Source organism: Palaemon carinicauda, chromosome 2 (assembly GCF_036898095.1).
Source record: "Palaemon carinicauda isolate YSFRI2023 chromosome 2, ASM3689809v2, whole genome shotgun sequence".
NCBI lineage: Eukaryota > Metazoa > Arthropoda > Malacostraca > Decapoda > Palaemonidae > Palaemon > Palaemon carinicauda.
The window spans coordinates 140,235,731-140,257,007 of NC_090726.1; the positions used below are offsets into that span (position 1 = coordinate 140,235,731).

General features: G+C 41.2%; 2 long non-coding RNA genes across 4 annotated transcripts in view; one reads left to right on the forward strand and one right to left on the reverse strand.

Moving 5' to 3' along the window:
- Window positions 1-21,277, reverse strand: part of LOC137627501 (uncharacterized) — a 742,199-nt gene that overhangs the window by 656,380 nt on the left and 64,542 nt on the right. The window lies entirely within an intron of this gene.
- On the forward strand, window positions 10,271-10,995 carry LOC137622174 (uncharacterized). Its single transcript, XR_011040379.1, has 3 exons — window positions 10,271-10,621; window positions 10,781-10,830; window positions 10,924-10,995. It is a non-coding gene; the product is annotated as an uncharacterized lncRNA (long non-coding RNA).

A 21,277-nucleotide genomic window follows, 5' to 3' on the forward strand; every position in this document is an offset into this window, starting at 1 on the left:
CATCAGATTTGGAGCCATCAGTATATATAAAAGTTAATCCACTATGTTCTGCAACATGTTCCATAAAAAGAGACCTGGATTCTAAGTCAGTAATATTCTTCTTAACACCAATAAATTATTTACGAAAAGATACGTCAGGTAATTTCCATGGAGGCGTTGCTGATACCTTGAATGGAAGCACCTTAATTCTAATTATATCCAGATTGTTTATTAATTGTTTCACCTGAAACCCAAAAAGTTGAGGAGATTTTGGGTGCAACTCAAAGTATGAGTGCCTTACAAGGCTTGCAGTCTGAAAGGCTAAAGAATTAGGGAGTCTTTGCAATCTAAACCAATACCGAATAATAGAAGACATTCGGTAAAGGTCTAAAGGCAACTCCTCAGCATCAACAAGGAGACTTGTGATAGGTGAGGTTCTAAATGCTCCTGTGGACAATCTAATACTAGCATGATGTATAGAATCTAATATTTCTACCCGGCTTGGGGTGGCTGAGGAGTATATTTCGCATCCATAACTAATTTTGGAAAAAATCAAGGCCTTGTTTAATTTTAAAATAGTATTGCGGTCTGCCCCCATGATGTATGGGACAATACTTTTTAAAGATTCACAGCCTCAAGACATTTAGCTTTTAATGCTTTTAAGTGAGAAACAAATGTAAGCCTACAATCAAATATCAACTCTAAAAATTTAGCTTGCTTGCACATGGGATCCATTGACCTTTGATGTATAAATACGGGTCTGGATGTACACCCCGGATACGACAGAAATGGACAATTGTAGTTTTACTTGTCGAGAATTTAAATCCATTCATATCGGCCCACTGGATAATTTTGTCAATAGAGTTGTATTTTTCTCTCAACCATTGCCATTCTAGCTCCAGCAAATGATATAGAGAGATCATCCACAAATAATGTTGCAAGAACATCCTGGGGAATGACTGAGGATATCCCATTAATTGCTAGTGCAAAAAGGGTTACACTCAGGAATACCCTGAAGAACTCCTTCTTTCTGGCATTTAATTTCTGATAGAGCTTCCCCAACTCTCACTTGGAAAACTCTATGTGAAAGAAATGACTGAATAAATAGTGGTAGTTCTCTTCTTAATCCAAGCTCATGGATTCTTTTAAGTATACCATATCTCCATGTGGTATCATATGCCTTTTCAAGATCTAAAAAGACTGTCACATGGTGCTGTTTGGAACCAAAGGCTTCACAAATGGAGGACTCAAGTCGTATCAGCACATCAGTCGTCGAGTGCATTTTTCTGAATCCACATTGAATGGGTGATAAAATACCCTTCTTTCCAAGGTACCACATCAGTCTTACATTGACCATCTTCTCCATGATTTTGCACAAACAAGATGTCAATGCAATTGGGCTAAAATTTGCTGCTAAAAACTTGTCCTTACCGGGTTTTAAAAAGGCTAAAATAATGGCTAGTTCCCAAACACTTGGATAACTATGATCATGCCATATTCTATTAAAAATGCTTAGAATAAATAACTTTGTATTGAAAGGTACGTGTTTAATCATTGCATATAGAATTCCATCGGGTTCAGGGGCTGTATCGTTACACGTAGCAAGAGCAGAATCAAATTCTCTTTCAGTAAAAGGAGAATTGTATGACTCTTGCTTTCTTGTTGCAAAATTTAAAACTTTCTTTTCTTCAATGCTCCTATACTGGTGACCAAGAGGTGCTTCATACTTACACGATACATTTGAAAAATGGTCAGCCAGGGCATTGCTAACTTCGGTTGCTCCAGTCATATACTGGCCATTTAACTTTAACACTGGTGGTGGGTTTGGGGTGAATTTGCCTGCTATCTTTTTGATTTTCTTCCACACAGATGAAGTTGGTGTTCAACTGTTAATGAAGGAAACAAATGACATCCAAGACTGGCACCTAGCTTCTTTCTTGGTACGACGGAACTGTGCTTTACCTTTATTGTATATGACTAAATTCTCCTCAGTACGGTGCATGCGCAATTGAGTTAAAGACTTTCTTGTGGCTCTGTTCAGGGCAGTTAGTTCAGATGACCACCAGGGGACTGGTCGTCATCTGAATATCCCTGTTGTTTTGGGAATGGAATTGACTCCTGCTGTGTCAAAAGGTCCATTAAGTAAGTCCTTGGCATCATCAACACTTTCAAACTGTTCTGCATTTACTTCAATTTCACTTAGCTCCCGAAATCTATCCCAGTCCTCCTTATCAAGATTCCATCGAGGTGATCTCTGTAAAGGTGGACCATTGTTGGTGTTTATAATGATTGGTGCATGATCACTAATATGCCTATCATCTAATGTTCTCCAATTAAAATCGAGAAGACAGTTAGAGCTTGCATCTGATAGGTCAATGCAGGACAAGTTACCTGTCTGTACATGAAAATGTGTCGGCTCTCCTGTGTTAGGGAGTCCGACATCTTCATTCTCCAAAATTGATGATATAATATTACCCCTTGCATTTGCCAAAACATCACCCCATAAAGGATGTCTACTATTAAGATCTCCTAGTAAAAGAAAAGGTTGTGGGAGTTGTTCAATCACTTCTCCTATATTATCATATGAAATGTTATCATTTGGAGGCAAGTAAAGAGAACAGATTGTGTATTTTCTCCCTATATCAATCTGTATAACCACTGCCTGCAGAGGGGTACAGATAGACAAAGATATTTGGGGAAAATCTCGACGAACGTATATAAGACTTCCCCCATGGCTCCATGTTTGTTGATCATAAGGTGTCCTATAGCTAATATACTCTCAAGGACAAGGAGTATTAGCATCAAGCTTGCTTTCTTGTAGACATACTGTTATAGGGGAGTCCTCACGTATGAGGAGCTTAAGTTCTTCATATTTCGTCCTTAAACCCTGGCAATTCCATTGCAGAATGGAGGAAAAAACTAGGGTTTATTTTTTGGAAGACACCTTAGATGAAGTCTTCCCATTGGCAATATTTGATCTAACAATATTTCCCGGAGGTATCTCTAGAGAGGATCTTGATATAGTGGGTTTTGTGTTCTTCTTTTTCTTTGTGTCCTTTTGATCTAATTGTTGAGGAGGATGGTGGACCTCAACTTGAATTTCTGATTGGTTCAATTTACCTTTTAGTTGATCAGAAACATCAGCAGACAAGATATATTTATTTGAAGTTGTGACTTTAATGTTTCTTATGGTCGGAGGCGAGAGAGATAGAGGTCTCTCTCTTTTTTTATTAAAATGTTGTGATCTGTCAGGATTTTGCACGTTCCCCATTACAGGTTCACCAGGTAAATTGGTTTCAAGTGAAACCTCCATCAGATCAGGCAAGACACAGCCTGTGAAAGGTTTGTACTATTGTTTAGAATCAGAGTAGTTGGCTTTTGAATAATTTTTGGATCTTTAAGTTTCTGTTTTGATTTTTCTACAATTTCTGGATACAGATTTTCGATGGTACTTTCAACCTCTTTAACTACTTTCATATGTTTCTTTATCTTAGAAGTAGAGATATAATTTTCGTCTGTGTGGTTTGGCAAGTTTTTCTTCAGAACCATTGAAAAAGGTTGCCCTGGTCTTATCTGCTTTTCTAGAGCTCTTTTACGAGCCTCTTTAAAAATAACCCTTTCCATGGTCCGAATGGCCTGAATTTCTTTTTCAAAAATAAACTTAACACAGCTTTTAGATGTAGTTGGGTGTGCTTCCCCACAATGTATGCAATTAGGGATTTCTATGCATACTCCATGACTACTTTTTCCACAGTTGGCACAAACAGCTGGCTTATTGTTCAGTTTATCCTTACATTTCTGGCTTAAATGGCCATACATTTGGCAATGATAACATCAATGGTGAAGGGATATATGGTTTTACCTTCAAAGATAGCCAACCAGCTTTTATAACATTTGGCAATCTGCATTGATTAAATGTTATAATTAAAGTAGCAAGAGGAATACGTTGTTCTCCAACTCTCTCTCATTCTGACTATAACTACGCCTTGATATTTCAGTTCATCCTCAATTTCTTTTTCCTCTATATCCAGCAATTCTGGAGCATATATCACACCTCTACTCTGGTTGAAAGTAGGGTTCGAAACGCATTTTACATTATGACCATTCAATGTTATAAGTGTTTTTAACCTTTCACCTTGTAATGGGGATAGTGTCTCTATCAAGAGACTTCCATTCCCCTGGGGTAAAATTTTTGGCTGCCCTCCACATAAAGTAACTATTTCCCTATTAGCTTTAACCCTGGATAGGTACGCTCCTCGGACACCCCTTTAAGGGTATACTCGGACGCGAACGACCCCGACGCCAAAAAAAATTCTTGAAAAATCAGTTTTTGCAGTAACCTCCTTTTTTCTTTTGCCAAAAAAAACTTCAATGAATGCTTAAAACAACTGTAAAGATAAATACTACTCATCAGCAGAAAAACTATTTATTATAAATATTTTAAAAAATTAAGTAGAAAAAAAAAGACCTGACATAAAAATTCATAAAAAAAAAGTTTATACATATATACACAAATCCTTTTAGGAATTGATTCTTGAATGTTTAGGACACATCTTGATGTATTTTGGATGAAGTCAGACCCATGGAGGTGAAGATCTGAAACGAGAAAAAAAGGGTAACTTTTTTTGGCCAAAAAAATTTGTCCAAATTTCATGAATTTTTTTGGGTACCCAAATGAAATAGGAAGTGGCTAATTTTTTTAGGGAATAAACATATGTTATCCTAAAATAGAAATATGTAAAAAAATCTTCATTATTTTGTAAATTACATTTATATCAGGGGCCATATCTAAAGGTAATTTTTTGAGTACTTAGAAATTTCGTAAAAAAATACATATATTTAATATATAATATGATATTTATGCAGGTAAAAATATACAAAAATATCACAAATTCTATAGGGAACAAGAATATATATAGATAGGGCAACTTACGCTTCGGATATGTCCACAAAATGGCCGCCAACCACACTGACTCAGACTCCCTAATCTGCCACTTGAAATGTAGGAAGGGTATGTCAATTTCAAGGTGTTATTTACTAATCTAATTATTATTGGATATGCATAATAATTGTATGGTGGGTTGCTGGATAATTGTCGATTATTTTACGACTATAAAATTAAAATTCTGACCCAAAAAAAATTTTTTGAAGGGAAATAAAATCGAAAAAAAAAATGTAAAATATATTATTTTAGCTAAAAAAATTTGATGATATTCAATAAAAAAAGAAGTAAACAAAATTTTCCGACAAATAAACCTCTAGAGGAATCATTACTCTGTGATAGTTCCTTAGTACGTAGTAATTTTGAAAGAATTGGGAAAAAACGAAAAAATGGCAATCACCGGAAAATCGAACACATACCTATATATATGCCATATCTGGCTAAAAAAAGATAGGCATGGGTAGCCAGATCATCTAGAAACACTTTCCAACACTATAAAAATATAAGTTTTGCGACACTAATTGCCAATTCCTTACGGTAACATGACTAAGCAAAAAAATGCAAAACAAATAAAAAGGGGCACTCGCGGAAAAATGGCTAACATTCTAATATACGGCATTTCAGAAAAAAAAAATTCAGCCACGTACTAGGCAAACCATCAAGGCACATTTTCCGACAAATAAACATCTAAATGAATCATTACTCTGTGATAGTTCCTTAGTACGTAGTAATTTTGAAAGAAATGGGAAAAAACGAAAAAATGGCAATCACAGGAAAATCGAACACATACCTATATATACGCCATATCTGGCTAAAAAAAAAAAAGATAGGCATGGGTAGCCAGATCATCTAGAAACACTTTCCAACATTATAAAATTATAAGTTTTGCGACACTACTTGCCAATCCCTTACGGTAACATGACTAAGCAAAAAAATGCAAAACAAATAAAAAGGGGCACTCGTGGAAAAATGGCCATTCTAATATACGACATTTCAGAAAAAAAAAATTTCAGCCACGTGCTAGGCAAACCATCAAGGCACATTTTCCGACAAATAAACATATAAATGAATCATTACTCTGTGATAGTTCCTTGGTACGTAGTAATTTTGAAAGAAATGGGAAAAAACGAAAAAATGGCAATCACAGGAAAATCGAACACATACTTATATATACGCCATATCTGGCTAAAAAAAAAATAGGCATGGGTAGCCAGATCATCTAGAAACATTTTCCAACACTATAAAAATATAAGTTTTGCGACACTACTTTCCAATTCCTTACGGTAACATGACTAAGCAAAAAAATGCAAAACAAATAAAAAGGGGCACTCGCGGAAAAATGCCCAACATTCTAATATACGGCATCTCAGATAAAAAAAAAGACATGCACGTGATAGCCCAACCATCAAGGCACACTTTCTAACACATAAACATGAAAAAAAAATCAATAATATACGGCAATTCCTTACTACGTAGTAAATTTTTACAAATATTGAAAAAAAACAGAAATTGGCAACCGCAGTTAAATACCCAATATACCAATAACTACGTCGTATCTGACAAAAACAAAGTCACGCATGGGTAGCCAGATCATCTAGACACACTTTCCAACACTAAAAAAGCAAAAGTTTTACGACACTATTTGGCAATATCTTACGGAAAAATGACTTGGCAAAAAAATGAAAAAAAATGAAAAAGGGGCACTCTCGGTAAAATGGTCCTCGTGGTGATGAACGACATTTTAACTAAAAAAAAAATCATGCACATGGTAGCCAAACAATCCACCAAGACTTTCCACAACTGATAACCTATACAAGTTGCACCATTCTACGACAATTTCATAATACGTAATAACTTTGATAATTATGCAAATTACCTTAGAAGGGTAAACTCGGTCGCGCTCGACCCCGACGCGTCTCAGAAATCGGGGAAGGAGTACAGCTACAGCAATGCACATCTGGACACTACTAGAGCGTGTAGGGGAGACGACACCTGCAGGTCGATCACCCACAAATTCAGTCACGGGGTGAGTCACGTGAGAAAAACCTCTTTTTTTTTTGACGCTCTGGGTCGCGAAGAAATGAGCGTGTAAACGTTTTTAACCCTGGATAGGTACTATCCAGGGTTAAAAACGTTTACACGCTCATTTCTTCCGGTTTCAAATTCTAAGAGAAAAAAAATTTCATAATTCACTACTTCATAGTGACCGGGTAATACTTCTACTTTTCTATATCTTTTTGTAGTCATCATTTTTCACTCTCTCATTTTCTCTAGTTTTATTATTCACAAGACGTGAATAAGGTTCTAATGTAACAATATTAGAACCCGAGTTGGAGCTGTCATGTACCGAGGTCCATGTTTGTATTTTCCAGGTCGTCAACAGAGGGGCGGGTTTTTTTGGTATGAGCAAGCCGGGTTATCCACCTCTTATCGAAGGATGTCAGTCCCCCTATCCATGTGGCCCAACACGAGAAGAGGCTTCAGTGGGGACCAGTCCTCTATTAGAGAGGGGCTGCCTCTCTTTAGGTGGGCGTACACTGGTCAGTGGGGGTAGTTAGCCCCTCCCACCGTCGACTCCAATGCCTGGCGTCACCCATTACCCGCAAATATGGGTGACTTAAAACCGGATCACTGGAGCCCGCCTCTTAACAGACTTGGTCTGCACCCAATGGGGTCTGCCAGAGGGTGATGGCGTCTAAATTGGCACAGGTTGAGATGGAATGCCGTCCATCCCACACTGTGCCAAATCCAAAGCAGCATCCAAAGTATAATCGAACATGCCAAAGTCGTCAACAATATCGAGCCCAAAAGGAAGGGATGGGAGAAAGAAGAAATAATCAAAAGTGAAAGAGAAAGTGCTGACTGATTTAGTTGGATCGGCAGCTGGGCACTGAGGTCCAGTGGGAAGTAGTTCCCACTGTTCATTAGAGCCCAGCTGCTAATCCCTAAGCCCCCCATCCTCATCAAGGATTCAGCATCTGGGGGGGTTGGCAAGGATGAACCTGCCATCCTCACCTCGAGCCTCAAACAAATATCTATTTCTCAAGTTATTATAATTAAGACATTCGGTCAACAAATGCCTCACTGTTAAAGGTACTAAACAGTCGTCGCAATACGGTTGGTGTTGGCCCTTCAGCAGAAACTCATGAGTCAACCGAGTGACCAATACGCAGAAGACAGAGTCCTCTCCCATATTCGGGGTATCATGTTATACCTCCAAGGAGATATGACATTTTTTACTTCTCTCATTTTATTACCAACTAGACTATCCCAGTGCTGTTGCCATTCATTACAAGACAATTTCTTAATGTTAGGTAGGAAATCATTACACAGAATGGGATACCTTTTTAGTAGCAACTCTAATGCTGCATTCTTCGCCAGTATATCTGCCTTCTCATTCCTAGACACACCTGTATGTGCTGGAACCCAACAAAACTGAACCATTATACCTCTACGTCCAATAATAAAAAGCCATTCTAAAATCTTTAAAACCAGAGGGTTACTAGAATTAAAATCTTCTAAAGCTTGAAGAACACTCCTTGCATCACTAAAAAATGTAAAATTACCCTCCTTTTCCGACGCTATTTTCTCAATAGCGGTTACTAAGCCATACAGTTTGGCAGTAAATATGGAAGCTGTTAGAGGAAGTGCACCTCTACAATTAAAACCATTACTATATACTCCAAATCCAATGCCAGCATCAGATTTGGAGCCATCAGTATATATAAAAGTCGATCCTCTAAGTTCTGCAACATGTTCCATAAAGAGAGACCTGGATTCTAAGTCAGTCATATTCTTTGTAACTCCAACAGAGTATTTACAAAAAGATACCTCAGATAATTTCCATGGAGGCATTCTTAATACCTTAAATAGAAGCACCTTAATTCTAATTATATCAAGACTGTTTAACAATTGTTTCACCTCAAAGCCATTAGGTTGAGGAGATTTTGGATGCAACTCAAAGTATGTGAGTGCCTTACAAGGCTTGCAGTCTTAAAGGCTAAAGAATTAGGGAGTCTTTGCAATCTAAACCAATACCAAATAATAGAAGACATTCGGCATAAGTCTAGAGGCAACTCTCCAGCATCAACAAGGACACTTGGGATAGGCGAGGTTCTAAACGCTCCTGTGGACAATCTAATACCAGCAGGATGTATTGAATCTAATATCTTTAACCGGCTTGGGGTGGCTGAGGAGTATATTTCGCATCCATAACTAATTTTGGAAAAATTCAAGGCCTTGTATAATTTTAAAATAGAATTGCGGTCTGGCCCCCATGATGTATGGGACAATACTTTTGAAAGATACAAACCACAAAACATTTAGCTTTTAAAGCTTTTAAGTGAGAAACCCATGTAAGCCTACAATCAAATATCAAACCTAAAAATTTAGCTTCACTTGCATATGGGATCCGTTGACTTTTTATGTATATATCCGGGTCTGGATGTAGTCCCTGAATATGACAGAAATGGACAATAGCAGTTTTACTTGTCGAGAACTTAAATCCATTCAATTTGGCCCACTGGATAATATTGTCAATTGAGAGTTGTATTTTTCTCTCAACCACTGCCATTCTAGCTCCAGCAAAGGATATGGAGAGATCATCCACAAATAATGTTGAGAGAACATCCTGGGGAATGACTGAGGATATCCCATTAATTGCTAGTGCAAACAGGGTTACATTCAGCACACTACCCTGAGGAACTCCTTCTTCCTGGCATTTACTCTCTGATAGTTTCCCCCATTCTCACTTGAAAAACACTATGTGAAAGAAATGACTGAATAAATAGTGGTAGCTCTCCTCTTAATCCAAACTCATGGATTCTTTTAAGTATACCATATTTCCATTTGGTATTCAAGGTAAAAAAAAGACTGTCACATGGTGCTGTTTGGAAGCAAAGACTTCGCAAATAGAGGATTCAAGTCGTATGAGCACATCAGTCGGTGAGTATCCCTTTTTCGGGAACGGAATTGGCTCCTGCTGTGTGAAGATTTCCATTAAGTCTATGATATTATTGACACTTTCAAACTGTTCTGCATTTCCTTCAATTTCACTTAACTCCCGAAATCTATCCCAGTCCGCCTTATCAAGATTCCATCGTGGTGTATACAGAATGGATAAATTTTTAACGTACTTGCCTACAGCGGCAGGAAGGATTCGTAAATATGGGATTTCAGTATTACCAAAATAAGAAAAATATACTTGGTACCGCTTACAGTCCTTCCTGCTGCCATAGTTATGATTGGCAAATTGTTGACTCCTCCTCTGTTTTGTTGTTTACGAGGAAACTTCGAGACCGGTGAATGCGTGAGAAGTCAGTACTAGCAATCCAAGCAGTCTCAGCAGTTCTGCCAGTCCGGTCAGTCCGGGCAGTCCTTGGTAGGACCCACCACATACCCGTATGCCATTGAGCCCGTCTTCCATCGTCAGTGTGAGCCTGTCCTCCTGGAGGATGTCTTGGACGAGGCTCTGATAATTTTATTAAGAATCAAGGGTCCCTCAAGAGGCATTTGTTAAGTATTCCCTTGGTTCCATGATTTGGACGTCGTAATTGGTGGCCACCTGGATGTACTCTGCCTCCTACGACTGATTTGTTCATCATTGTCTCGACTTTGACTCGCCTTAGTGGAGGATTTGTGGAGAAAAGTCACGTTCTCCTAAGCATTGACTTCAATCCCTTCTTGCTCGGATGGACTACGGTGAGTACCAAGTATTTTTGGGGCAAATACTGAATGGTAATTGTAGCAATCTTTTGAGCCTTTGTTGCTGCCTATTAAAGTCCTTCCTACCTGCCATCGGTAGAGTACGGATATTCACGAATGTTTAATAGTTATAGAGGATTTCTCTTGTCCTTACAGTGGTTTCGCAACTCTACTGAAGGTTGTTCATGGGTTTATTGTACATAGTGGTAAGCTACTATTTGTTATTTTCGGGATAAGTCAACATAAAATTGTAAGAATCTTCTTTAATGCAAACTTACACGAATATTATATTATTTCAGGATAGGATTATCCAGCCTTGATATGGTTGTCATATTTGGTTTTTCTTGTCTTGACCTACTTACAGTAAGGTAACGGTTTGCATATTCCTATATATAAGTGCTTCTTGCCATATTATTCTTACCTATATAATTTAAGTTAATTCTTAGGCTTTACCACTAACGTGCAATTTCTGTATTTCCCATCCAGGTATGGAGGAGAAGCTGATTATTGAAGAGGAAGAGCCCTGTGTCATGCACTTGACACATTTGCAATAAATAATCAATTTAAATATTTCAAAAGTGTATGAATCGACTTCCCTTCCGTATTTTAAGTACCTTATAAGGTGACTTCACAGTTTTTCAGTTTATGGCGCCCAACGTGACGGTGGACCATTGTTGGTGTTTATAATGATTGGTGCATAATCACTAGTATGCCAATCATCTGATGTTCTCCAATTAAAATCGAGAAGACAGTTTGAGCTTGCTACTGAAGGGTCAATGCAGGACAAGGTACCTGTCTGAACATGAAAGTGTGTCGGTTCTCCTACATTAAGGAGTCCTACATCTTCATTCTCAAAAATTAATAACGTAATATTACCCCTTGCATTTGCCAAAACATCACCCAATAAAGGATGTCTACTATTAAGATCTCCTAGTAAGAGAAAATAATGTGGGAGTTGTTTAATCACCTCTACTATATTATCATATGATATATCATTTGGAGGCAAGTAAAGAGAATAGATTGTGTATTTTCTACCTATATCAATCTGTACAACCATTGCCTGCAGAGGCATACAGATAGACAAAGATATTTGGGGAATATCTCGATGAACGTATAAAAGACTTCCCCCATGGCTCCCTGCTCGTTCATCATATGGTGTCCTACAGCTAACATACTCTCGAGGACAAGGAGTGTTGGTATCGAGCTTGCTCACCTGTAGACATACAGTTATAAGGGAGTGCTCACGTATGAGGAGCTTAAGTTCTTCATATTTTGCCCTTATACCCTGGCAATTCCATTGCAGAATGGAGGAAAAAACTATGGTTTATTTTTTGGAAAACACCTTGGATGAAGTTTTCTACATTGGCAATATTTGATCTAACAATATTTCCCGGTGGTATCTCTAGAGAGGATCTTGATATATTGGGTTTTGTGTTTGTCTTTTTATTTGTGTCCGTTTGATCTAATTGTTGAGGAGGATGGTGGACCTCAACTTGAATTTCTGATATGTTCAATTCACCTTCCAGTTGATCAGAAACATCAGCAGACAAGATAACATTTATTTGAAGTCATGACTTTAATGTTTCTTATGGTAGGAGGCGAGAGAGATAGAGGTCTCTCTCTTTTTCAATTAAAAGGTGGTGAGCTGTCAGGTTTTTGCACCTTACCCACTACAGGTTCACCAGGTAAAGTGGTTTCAAGTGGAACCTCCATCAGATCAGGCAAGGACACAGCCTGAGAGAGGTTTGTCCTATTGTTTAGAATGTAAGTAGATGGTTTTTTAATACTTTTCAGATCTTTAAGTATGTTTTGATTTTTCTACAATTTCTGGATATAGATTTTCAATGGGACTTTCAACCTCTTTAACTACTTTCATATGTTTCTTTATCTTAGAAGTGGGGATATAATTTTCTTCCGTGTGCTTTAGCAAGTTTTTCGTCAGAACCATTGAAAAAGGTTGCCCTGGTCTTACCTGTTTTTCTAGAGCTCTTTTACAAGCCTCTCTAAAAGTAACCCTTTCCATGGTCCTAATGGCCTGAATTTCTTTTTCAAAAATAAACTTAACACAACTTTTAGATGTAGCTGGGTGTGTTTCCCCATAATGTATGCAATTTGGATTTTCTATGCATACTCCATGACTATTTTTTCACAGTTGGCACAAACAGCTGGATTATTATTTAGTTTTTCCTTGCATTTCTGGCTTAAATGGCCTTGCATTTGGCAATGATAACATCATAATGGTGAAGGGATATATGGTTTCACCTTCAAAGAGAGCCAACCAGCTTTAATAACATTTGGTAATCTGCATTGATCAAATGTTATAATCAAAGTAGCAAGAGGAATACGTTGTTCTCCAACTCTCTTTCTTATTCTGACTACTCTTACTACTCCTCGACTCCTCAGTTCATCCTCAATTTCTTTTTGTCCAGCAATTCTGGAGCATTTATCACACCTCTACTCTCGTTGAAAGTGGGGTGCGAGACGCATTTTACACTATGACCATCCAATGTTGTGAGTGTTTTCAATCTTTCACCTTGTATTGGGGATAGTGTCTCTATCAAGAGACTTTCATTTCCGTGCGGAAGAATTTTTGGCTGCCTTCCACATATAGCAACTATTTCCCTGTTAGCTTTAAAAACATTTACAGGTTAATGTCTTCCATTTTCAAAATCCAAAATAAAAAAATTCTCATAATTCACTACTTCATAGTGACCATGTAATAATGCTACTTTTCTATATTTTTCTGTGCTGTCATCATTTCTCTCTCTCTCTTTCTCTCTCTCTCTCTCTCTCTCTCTCTCTCTCTCTCTCTCTCTCTCTCTCTCTCTCTCTCTCTTCTTCTTCTCCAGTGTTTTCTTATCATTCTTCATATGACATGAATAAGGTTCTAATGTTACGATATTTGAACCCAAGTTGGAGCTGTCTTTACCAAGGTCCATGTTTGTATTTTCCAGGTCGTCAACAGAGGGGTTGGTTTTTTTTTGGAAAAGGCAAGCCGGGTTATCCACATCTTATCGGAGGATGTCAGTCCTCCTATCCCATGTGGCCCAACACGAAAAGAGGCTTCAGCTGGGAACAGTCCTCTATTAGAGAGGGGCTGCCTCTCTTAAGGTGGGCGTATATTGGTCAGTGAGGGTGGTTAGGCCCTCCTACCGGCGACTCCCATGCCTGGCGTTACCCATTACCCGCAAATATGGGTGACTAAACCGGATCACTGGAGCCTGACTCTTAACAGACTTGGTCTGCACCCAATGGGGTCTGCCAGAGGGTGATGGCGTCTAAATTGGTACAGGTTGAGATGGAATGCCGTCCATCCCACACTGCCAAAACCAAAGAAGCAGCCAAAGCATAATCAAACAAGCCAAAGTCGACAACAAGTTCAAGCCCAAAAGGAAGAGATTGATGAATAAAAGAAATAACCAAAAGGAAAAGAGAAAGTGCTGACTGATTTAGTTGGATCAGCATTTGGGCACCGAGGTCCAGTGGGAAAGCAGTTCCCATTGTTCATTAGAGCCCAGCTGCTAATCCCTAAGCCCCACATCCTTGTCAAGGCTTCAGCATCTAGGGTATCTAATTTAAATTACTCAAAATATTAAGTCAGAACAAAACCTTAGACTAAGTCAAGAAAATATTTTTCTATGAAAATTATACAATCACTTGTTTCACTCCAACTTAATTTATAAAAATATTCAATTTTGATAATTAATGAAAATAGTTAACACTTTAACACACTTATGAACCCTGGATAGGTGTGGTGGGTCGTATACGACCTGACGAGGTTTAAAAAAAAGGTGTTTTTTTTTTGCCATAATTTTTCGTCCGTATTGGTTACGCGTGATATCGACCTGCAAGACCTCAGTTCAGTATGCGTAGCAGTCAGGTGAGGATGCATTACATTCCAGCTATTTTCCTTGTGTTATTTCTGAGATACCCTCATGTCAAGCTCGACCCATCAATACCCAAATCAGGTAAGTTGTGAAATATCAAAGTTTTTAAATAATTATCGAATGTGCAGTAGTGTTTAGGCGTGTATTAAAAAAAAAGGATTGTTGTAAAGTGTTTGTGAATGTCTTCTACCCCAAATGTTTTCATAAAATAGTTTATAATTTTTCCTGTTTTTTTAAGTTTGTACCTTTATGATAACTTTTTTGGGCTCAGGCCATGTCGTCCTGATGGAAGTTCCTTCTTAGTAGCTTCCTAGGTTATATTTGACTACAGTGATATATCCCAGAGAATTTTACTAAAGGTATCCAGAATTCTAACTCCTGGAGCGAGTATCCCATATATTTCTAAAAGGGATATCGCATAATATCAGAGGACGTATTCTTGACACGTCATATAGCTATCTACACCCCTAATAGCGTTTACACTTCGAGAGGGGAAAGTGGCAAGAATTATAGAAGAGCCGTTATTAAGGCAACACTCCTACTGTACTGTAATTGGGCGCCAGCCCGTCTCTGCGTGGCGCCATCTAGTCATTCTTTCTATTGTAGCGCCTTAGACCGGTGTTTATCCCGTGTTATCTCTCGCTATTTTGGTTTGTTTTGCTGCGATGATGTCTTCCCCAGCCTCATCTGCCTCTGGAAAGTTAAGTATTATCTTTGAATTGTATAAATGTAAGCTCTTGCCAGTTTTTCCTCGATTTAAGATCGTAATTAACGTAACAAGAGCTGTTGCCAGCCGGATGGTGTCATGGACGCGGTCGTTCTTTGCATGTACATTTAGTTAGCCAGAACGACTTTCCGTTATTTATCGCTTTAATAACTTTTAGCTATTTAGCAAATTAGCGAGGGATTTTTATATTATGCCCTTGTTGTCGTGGATTTGGCTGAATTATGACCGAGCCCCACGAGTGCTAGGCTTCCTAGCCTAGGCACCTGCACACTTCGTGCATGATATAACCTTCCTGGTAAATTTTATTGAAGCCCAGGCAATATTTTATACAATTAAGCTATTACTGCATAAAAATTTTCCTCTTCCAAGATAGTATACGAGAGAGTTTCGGTGACCGATTCTCACTGCGCCTAGGTTACCAGCCTAGGGGCTTTAGTATACTTTCATACATGTTCCCAATTGCTCTTGTATCAACTTTTAAGTGGAGACTGACACCTCCTTTACCTTTAAAGTCGATACCAATCTCCTTGCGAGATTTAAGAGCAATTCCTCTTCCCTCTGACTAGCCTAGGCTAACTCCGTTTGTCTTTGCCTTGAACTGTGTTCTGGCAAATCTTTACCGGGGTGTTCCCGTTTCTCTCAACCACTGAGTCGATTTTGAGCCTAGAACAGGACATCAGAGTAGAATGTCTGTCATTGACAACCGTCCGTCTTGGTGAAATGATTTCCCAAGTCAGGTTAGGTGGCCTATGCAGGAGGTTAGACCTCCCTAGGCCATACCCTGGAGGCGTTATATGATAATTCCTCCTTTCCATAGCCTAGCAGACAGTCCTGTACCGGCAGGTCATAGGCAGAAGAATTGAATTCTTCCCTTGCCTAGGGCCTCCGGCACTAGATTCTGTTCCCCCCTTAAGACTAACCCAACCTGGGGAATTGAATTCCCCAGCCATTAAGGTTGTCTTTACTAATTATCAGAATCTCTTAGGTTAGGTAGTGCCTTCTAGGTGTTACCTCACCTACAGGACCCTTGCCCCTCCCCTGCTGTCCTTTGCTGTTGGCCTAGCCTTCACACATCCTGGCCATCATTCTACAATTGACCCTATGGGTAGTTGGTGGAATTGGCTTGAGGTTCCCTGTCTGCCGCCGGCTGAGCCGGCTGCTGGCAGGGATCCTCCTCCTTCTTTAGAGTGTTCTTCAGTCCTTCCTTGGACTGCCTTCCATGACCCTACTACCATATGGATGGGCTATGGTTGGATGGAAGACCGAATATATTCCCCCTTCCATATGAACCCTCATTCCGGATGAAGGTCTGCAAGGCTGAGCCTTTGCTGTCCCCCCATCCACGCTTTTTCTTTTCCTTTCATCAACCCTGGGCCGTCTCGGACGACTGCCTGACGTCAGTTTGCTCTGCCGCCACTTGCCATGGGGTACTGTTGATCGGCGGCCCAACGGCAACCGGCACACACTCTAGCCGGCCGCCGGCAACCATGTTGACTGCCGGCAGCCGGTCATCCAAAGTCTACATTTTTCCGCTGGCTTCCGGCAGGTCCACCTTGATAGAGGGAGCCTCCAGCTGCCGGCAGCGGAGCAACTGCCGGCGACCTGCCGCCCCTTATCTTGAAGGCAATACATACCTTCAATAGCCCAGGGCAATGCCGGCGTATGCCGGCAGGCACACAGTACTGACGGCAATGGTGTGTACTGTAGCCTATACAAAATTTTTTTTCCAACCTACAAGGTGCTTCATGGGCAGCCTATTGTGAGACCACCACATCTAGAAAGCGATTCTCTCTGCTTAATTAATGGATGATATCCATTATTAAAAAATCCCCAATATTGAACCTGGAAGACAGTGTTAAGATTACACTTTATATCCAAGGATATTATCCTCCCATATAATTCATCAAGAATTTTCTGTTCAATATTGGAGGAGGTCATAGAAATGGGCTGGACAGGAGGCACATGTGAGTGTCTTTCCCTTTTTCTAGCTTACACTATCCTAAGCTAAATAAAAATTTATGAATCTGTAAGATGAAATCTGAGATTTTCACCGAATACTTAAATGCTTTTCTTTCTTTACAGGAGCATCCCAAGTGCGGGAACCATTTCTGCAAGGTCCACAGTAAGAGGTTCTGCGGCCATGATATATGCAGGACCCACGCGCGCTGCGCAATTACGAAGGGATCTCTAAAGTATTGGGACCCACAGGTATGTACCGTTTGTGACAAACTGGTAAAAGAGGCTTTTGATGATCAGAAGTCCACAGACTCAAGGGATGCAGCAAGAGATACGCTGCGAAAATGGGTCAGAGGTTTTCAGAAGAACACCTCTGGCCCATATCTTCCTAATGAGAAGATGAGGGCTTGTCTGTTCCCTAGGGCATCTTCGGATGCAATCATTTCCCAGGCTCAACCTGAGATTCCCCTCATCCAGATTCCGATAGAATCTGAGGTATCCGATGCCTTGAAGTACATCCAATTAGAAGACAACATGCCAGTTGTCTCCGAGGAGACGGAATGTGATCTCCTAGTGGAAGAACTGGAGCAAGAAACTGTCTTTCATCCTGAAGGCGACGCGGAGAAAACCGAAACGATTTCGGTTACATCGGCTACGGTGGCTGGGCCTGCCCCGTCGACTACTTCTTCTGCCCCCCAGCTAGACTCGATCACCAATACATTGCACTCGCTTTTGTCTATGTTCCAGGATATGCAAAAGCAGTCGTCCGAGAAGGAGGCTTCTCTACGGACTGAAATGCACCAGCTCGTGTCTACGCGTTTAGCCCCCAAGAAGGTAAGCATCAAAGATCTTCCCGCCTTTTCTGACATCAACCCTTAGAGGTATGCTGAGCACATGCCGATGTCAGGGGAGAAGATTTTCCTCTCCGAGAAACTAGGCACTGTCCCAGTAGATGATGTGGAGTTCTGGCCCAGCAAAGGGGCCTATCCGGATTGTTACGTCCGCCTGAGGGCGGAACCCCCTTCCAAAGAGGAAACTGAGCCGAAAGAGGTCATCATTCTGGACCTCCCCAAGGCCCAGGCCTTGTTTACCAAAACCTTGAAGGAGAGGACCTTCACTAATTCCAAGGTGCTGGCTCTCAGCAAGAAGCACCCTTCATTCATTGCTGATTCTTCCCGTACCTTCCCCTTTATGGAGAAAGGGTTTAAGGCAGCCTTGAAGGCAGTCGAGGCAGGAAAACCTTGTCCTACACTTGAGGAGTGTAGACCCTTTTCCCTTGCCCTACCATCTGACGATGCGGACTGGAAGGATGTCTATAACACCTTCTCAGTCGGGAAGCTGGAGGCTGACATTACCGGACATCAGTTTGGTGAAGACCTACCAAAGTTATCGGACTTTCACCTGCGCAGGGAGCAGGAGACCAAAGAACGACTTGCCGCCTCCATGTCTCTACAAACCGAGTTAGAGACGATGGCAAGTGTTCCCGAGACCCCAGATATGTTCATGGTCTTTGCCAAAGCTCATTTGGCAACGGTCACCAAAGACCTATATAATTTCATTAAAGCCCGCCGGGCTTGTAGAGAGTTCGTGTTCGCCTCGGCTGCGGTGAGGCACGAACCAAGGAAGCTGATAGCCTCCAACATCTGGGGAAAAGACCTTTTCCCAAGTGAAGTGGTCAAAGAGGTCGTGGACAAAGCCACAACGGAGAACAGGAATCTCCTCTCCAAGTGGGGCTTGTCCTCCAAAAGAAAGTCTTCCGCTGAGGAGGGTCCCCAGCCGAAAAGGAAGACAAAACGACCGAGAGTGCCCTCTTGTCCTCGACAACAACTACAGCTCCCCGTGGCCATGGTGCCCCAGACGGTGGCACAACCACCCACCACTTTCCAGCTGGTGCCCCAACCAGTAGCGACTCGGTCGCCCGTCTTCACCCCAGCCTTTGAAAGGCAATCGACGACATTTAGGCCGAAGTCTCGAGGTTCCTTTCGTGGAGCCTCTAGACGTCCCTTCAGAGATAGGGGCAACAGAGGTGGACGTGGCCAAGGAGGCAAACCCTCCAACCAGCACTCCAAGTGAGATGCTGCCGGTAGGAGGGAGACTTCTCCTCTTCCGGGATCGCTGGACCTTCGATCCCTGGGCCCACAGCCTAATCAAGAACGGACTGGGGTGGAGTTGGAATACAACTTCACCGAACTTCCCTCAATTCTTCGAAACACTCAACCCCCATATTGGAAGAATACGTTCAGGAACTCTTAGACAAGAGAGTTGTAAGGAGGGCAAAGTCCATCAAATTCCAAGGAAGGCTGTTCTGTGTTCCGAAGAAAGACTTGGAAAAGCTCAGAGTCATTCTGGACCTATTACCACTCAACAAGTTCATAGTGAACTACAAGTTCAGAATGCTGACGCTCCAACACATAAGGACCCTTTTGCCCAAACAGGCATACACAGTCTCCATAGACATGACGGATGCGTACTGGCACGTTCCAATCAACCGTCAAGTTTCCCCCTACCTAGGATTCAAGCTACAGAAAAGACAGTACGTCTTCACAGCCATGCCCTTCGGTCTGAACATAGCCCCAAGGGTATTCACCAAGCTTGCGAATGCGGTCATTCATCAACTACGCCTAAAGGGAATTCAGGTAGTAGCCTACCTGGATGACTGGCTGGTGTGGGCAACATCTAAAGAAGAGTGCACGCAAGCCTCCAAGGAAGTGGTCCAGTTCCTGGAACACCTAGGATTCAAGATCAACTTGGAAAAGTCTCGACTATCTCCAGCTCAGAAGTTCCAGTGGCTGGGTGTCCACTGGAACTTACTGTCACACTGCCTTTCCATTCCATCAAAGAAGAGGAAAGAGATAGCGAGATCTGTGAAGAGACTCCTTCAATCCACCAGGATATCAAGAAGGCAACAGGAGAGAGTGTTGGGGTCTCTCCAGTTCGCCTCAGTGACAGACCCAGTATTGAGAGCTCAATTAAAAGATGCATCAGGAGTTTGGAGAAAATACGCATCAAATGCTCGAAGGGATCTAAAAACACTGATACCAAATCGTCTGCGATCCCTCCTCAAGCCATGGTCAGAGGCCAAGTATCTAAAGAAGAAGGTACTCCTACAACCGCCTCCACCGTCAGTCATCGTTCACACGGATGCCTCGAAGGAAGGGTGGGGAGGCCAATCTCACCATCGGAAAGTCCAAAGAACTTGGTCTTCCCTCTTCAAAACCTTCCACATCAACTTTCTGGAAGCCATGGCAGTTTTTCTTTCACTGAAAAAACAAACTTCGCTGCTCAATCCACATCCGACTGGTATTAGACAGCGAGGTTGTAATGAGATGCCTAAATCGACAGGGCTCGAAATCGGCTCAAGTCAATCAAGTGATATCGACCATCCTCAGGCTAGTGGAGAAGAAGAGATGGCACTTGTCAGCAGTTCATCATCAAGGGTTTCGCAATGTGACGGCGGACGCTCTATCCAAGTTCAACCCGATCGAGTCAGAATGGTCCCTAGACGCAAGATCATTCTCCTTCATCTTGCGCAAAGTCCCAGGACTGTAAGTAGACCTCTTCGCAACGAGCGACAACAAGAAGCTACCCCAGTATGTAGCCCCAATACGAGGATCCTATAGCGGAAGCAACGGATGCAATGTCCCTAGATTGGAACAGATGGTCCAAGATCTACCTGTTCCCTCCAACCAACCTTCTGCTGAAAGTCCTCAACAAACTAAGATCCTTTCACGGAACGGCAGCATTAGTGGCCCACAAGTGGCCCAACAGCGTCTGGTTCCCCCTGATAACGGAACTACACCTGAAGCTGATCCCGTTGCCGGATCCAGTTCTGACTCAAGTGCAGAAATCGACTGTCTCAGCTTCATCACAGAAATCCCGGAACCTTCATCTCGTGATTTTCTCACCTTACCAGTCAAGAAAAGGTTCTGGATTTCAAAGGACAGTATTAACTTCTTAGAAGAATACAAGTCAAAGTCAACGAGACAATACGAGTCTTCCTGGAAAAAATGGGTTGCCTTTGTCAAGGCAAAGAAACCAAAGGGGATTTCTACGGATTTCTGTTTATCCTTCTTCATCTATCTC